The 4796-nt window shown below is 36.3% G+C and overlaps 1 protein-coding gene across 1 annotated transcript in view; it reads left to right on the forward strand.

The window, feature by feature from the left end:
• The window catches only part of LOC106877366 (PTB domain-containing engulfment adapter protein 1), an 85792-nt gene that overhangs the window by 48431 nt on the left and 32565 nt on the right, over positions 1–4796 (forward strand). The gene's annotated exons all lie outside the window — the stretch shown is intronic.

A 4796-nucleotide genomic window follows, 5' to 3' on the forward strand; every position in this document is an offset into this window, starting at 1 on the left:
TTTTTTTTTTTTTTTTTTTTTTCTTTCTTTTTTGGGGGTGAGGCTTTGGAGTCATAAGTACGTAAGTACACAGCAAGAGGTATATTCTTCTCACTGCTGCTTTGCAGGGCTGTCTATAAACCCTTGGGCAAATCAATGCATTGATCCCTAAAGTATCTATTTATTGGCAACAAGCCACAGTATACTTAGATCAGAATCGGGCCTGTAGACCTGTGGAGCCCCTGGGCTACTGCCTTAAGATGGTATTGCTGCTTTGTCTGATCATCAGCCAACTTCCGGTTTTTCCTCCAGCTTCCTTCTCTGTCCATTCTTGGATGTAGCCCAACCATCTACTTCATAGCTTTATAAATACATTTCTTACTAGGCAGCAGGAGTGGGATGGGGGTGTTCTTTGAAAATTATTGAACATAGAATTCTCAAGAATTATTTTAAAAAGAAAAAAACAAACAAATAGTGCCACTGTCTTTTATTATTGAGCAGATGTGATCTGTTGAAATAGCAGCTAAATTTTTCGTGAATCACATCAAACCATTTATTCCTCTCTACCCCTACTCCAGCACCCCACCCCAAGAATAGAATTGAGAAAACTAAAACGGAAAAAAGCCCATACTCATAGATATATAAAGTGACAGGATAGTCATGGCTGGAACAGATTTGATCATAGGTCAGCTCATTTAGCGTGTGACCTGTGGCTAAAAAGTATTTCCCAGTATCCCTCGACACATTTTAAAACAGACTGGAGAAGAAAATAAATATCTGTTTATTACATGTTAATACACTCTCCATCTCTTACCCCTTCACCTCTGGAGAAGATAAGCAAGGCATTTGACTATTTGCTGCTGTTCTCTCTCTCTCTCTTTCTCATCAAAATATTTAACATGCCATTAGCATATCAACACAAGTAGGTTGGAGTAATGTTTACATGAAATAAGTCAAGTGAATCTGTGGTATGAATTTAAATAAAATCATGATGGAGGATTCTAAGAATTCAAATACTAACATTTTAAAATATGATTATATCATAGAACCAGAGGAGGAGGAGGAGGTGGTAGTTGTCATCGTCATCATCTCGGGCAGATTGGTATCAAAAGGGGTTATAAACTTTGCTGTGTTTATAGTTTGATCTATCAATCTTATATCTAAAGCTACATGGTTACATAATAAACTAAAAAAAATATGCACAACTTAACTCTAATAATCACTTTTTAATCAATATAAAGAAAGGAAGTATATGATATCATCATAAACTTTTATCATCATCATTTTTAGGCTGTACAGGTCACAGCTTGTATATATATTGACATAACTATATTGATTTCTGTTCATCAAGATATTGGTCTTCCCCATAAATTTTATAATTCATACCCACACCTATTTTCCAGTTGATGTTTTGTTTATGCTAGACTGTTTTTCCTACAGTATTGCTGTTTGTTATGCGCTGAAGGGATTTTTTTTCTTCATCTTCAGTTAAGTATCCATGTAGCAACCTAATATCAATTTAGTCACTTTCAATTAATGACTCACCATCCTACGTCAGTATATCTTCTGTCTTCTACTTGTGTCAGTCATTGGACTGCAGCCATGCTGGGACTCTGCCTTGAAGGATTTTAGTTGAACCGATTGACTTCCCCGTAGTTATTTTTAAGTTTGCTATTCATTCTACTGTTCACTTTTGACAAACTACTGAGTTATGGGGACATAAAGAAACCAACAACCACTGTCATGTGTTGTATGGCTGGATGCCCTTCCTAGGACCAACAATTTTACAAAGTGTACTGGTGCTTTTTACATGACACCATCACCAGTGATTTATACATGGCAACAGCATAGATGTTTTTAACATAGCACTAGAAAGGTGGATGTTGAAACAACAACAACAACGACGATGATGATGATGATGATAACCGAGTTTAAACAGACTTCCAACCTTATTGTAGCTTAGAAAATGATGATAAAAAAATTTAAAAACATATACAACATTCTGTGAAAGAAAAGATTGCATGTAGCAGGAGAAAAGATAAACTAGACTCTTTTATGTTGTTGATTATGACTCATGGGAGAATTGAAGTGAGATATTCATTTCGAGAAAATGTCATAGGTTCTTGTATTGTGTAGGTCTTCATTTAAAATTGCATCTGCAATAGCTTAAGGTAGAAACATAATGTTAGATATATCAGCAGAATAATTCATGATTGCTGATCTAACCTTTTGTTGCATGTGAAATTTTAAATATTACTGACTTCTTTGCACATGAGAAGATTTGATGCTAATTTGGTATGGCAATTACGAATTAAAAGTTGGAATAAGTGTAGAGGTGGTAAACATTCTTTTATTCTTTTGCTTGTCTCAGTCATTTGACTGTGGCCATGCTGGAGCACCACCTTTAGTCGAACAAATTGCTCCAAGGACTTATTCTTTGTAAGCCAGTACTTAATCTATCAGTCTCTTTTGCCGAACCACTAAGTTACAGGGACGTAAACACACCAACATCGGTGGGGAGACAAACACAGACACACAAATATATATATATATATACACACATGTGGCCGTTTTCGTGCGAGTGACACGTAAAAGCACCCACTACACTCTCTGAGTAGTTGGCGTTAGGAAGGGCATCCAGCTGTAGAAACTCTGCCAAATTAGATTGGAGCCTGGTGTTGCCATCCGGTTTCACCAGTCCTCAGTCAAATCGTCCAACCCATGCTAGCATGGAAAGCGGACGTTAAACGATGATGATGATGATGATGATACATACATACAATGGGCTTCTTTCAGTTTCTATGTACCAAATTCACTCACAAAGCTTTGGTCGGCCCAAAGCTATAGTAGAATACACTTGCCCAAGGTGCCACACAGTGAAACTGAACCTGGAACCATGTGATTAGGAAGCAAACTTCTTACTACAAGTAGATTTTTTGAGCTTTATATCAGTTTAAAATTACAATTTCATGGTAGATGCACAACTGATATCCTGGTAACATATTGACTCCTGACCCATTTAATAATTCATGCATTAAATGTACATCTATTTTGCAAGCATTAAAACTAGTTTATATATAATGGCTTCTGTAAGAAGTTTCATGTACTAAGCCGGTGGTCCTCAACCAGGGTACATATGAGATTTTCTTGTTCAAATTTGTGGTAAGAAGCTTGCTTCACAGCCACATGGTTTTAGGTTCAGTTCCACTGTATGGCACTTCGGGCAAGTGTCTTCTACTATAGCCTCAGGCTGACCAGTCTTGTGAGTGGATTTAGTAGACAGGAACTAAAAGAAGCTTGTCATGTGTATGTATGTATCTGTATGTATGTGTGTGTATATGTATGAATTTGTATGTATGTGTGTGTGTATGTATCTGTGAGTGTGTCCCACCAGCACTTGACAACCGATGTTTGTGTGTTTACATCCTCATGACTTAATGGTTTGGCAAAAGAGACCAATAGAATAAATACCAGGTTTAACCAAAAAATAAGTACTGGAGTCAGTTCATTCGACTAAAACAAATTGTTCAAGGTGGTGCCCCAGCATGGTCACAGTCTAAAACTGATAAAATAGATTGGTTATACTTCTACAACATACAAAATATTTGAATTTTGTTTTTTATATAATTTCTAATAATTTTTAATCATAAAACTATGGTACAATTTATTTTTAATTCATTGAATGGCTTTGGAGGTCCAGGGGAGTAAAATGGGGATCAGTGGGGTTCATAGGCAAAAAATGGTTGAGAACCATTTAATAATTCATGCATTAAATATTTATAGGTGCAGGAGTGGCTGTGTGGTAAGAAGCTTGCTTCTCAACCACATGCTTCTGGGTTCAGTCCCACTATGTGGCACATTTGACAAGTGTCTTCTATTATAGCCTCAGGCTGACTGAACTGTTGTGAATCAATCTGGTGTATGGAAACTGAAAGAAGCGCGTCGTATATTTGTGTGTGTGTGTGTATGTATATGTTTGTGTGTCTGTGTTTGTTCCCCCCCTTCGCTTGGCTACCGATGTTGGTGTGTTTATGTCCCCCATAACTTAGCAGTTCAGCAAAAGAGACCCATAGAATAAGTACTAGGCTTACAAAGAATAAGTCCTGGGGTCGATTTGTTTGACTAAAGGCGATGCTCCAGCATGGCTGCAGTCAGATGACTGAAACATGTAAGAAAAAGAAAATAAAAAGAATCTATTCTGCAAGCATTAAAACTGGTTTATGTAATAGTGGCTTCTGGAAGTCAAATGTATGAAAACAGAAAACAGACTTTGCTACATGGGTCATTAAATAAGTAACAGAGATAAAGAAATTATGATAATTCTTTTGCATAACAGTGAATAAAAATATTTATTAATAGATAAAGTATTTGTTCATTAAAATTTATGTGATAGTCGTTACTGTATTGCCCTGGGATGGAAAAATTAAGTGATAATCATTTTTTATCTTGAAAGAAATGAGTCGCATGAAGATTAAGAAAGAAATTTTAGAGGTTGAATAAAGGAGAAAGTATGAACAATCATCATCATTATCATGGTAATGTCTGCTTTTCCATGTGTGCATGGGTGGTTTGAAGTTGATTGAAACAGGTTTTCAATGACTGAATGCTCTTCCTGTCACCGACTCTCACCTGTTTTCAAGTAAGGTCATAATATTTCCCTGTGCCTAAACATGTTTCTGCACAATATTGGAAATAAATAACACTGCTTGTATGATGGTGATGCTCATTTACAACTATCGTGTGGTGTAAAGACACAAACTCACACATGCATACCACATGTACATACATGCATGCATGCATATATATATATATATATA

The sequence above is a fragment of the Octopus bimaculoides genome, chromosome 17 (assembly GCF_001194135.2).
Source record: "Octopus bimaculoides isolate UCB-OBI-ISO-001 chromosome 17, ASM119413v2, whole genome shotgun sequence".
Lineage (NCBI taxonomy): Eukaryota > Metazoa > Mollusca > Cephalopoda > Octopoda > Octopodidae > Octopus > Octopus bimaculoides.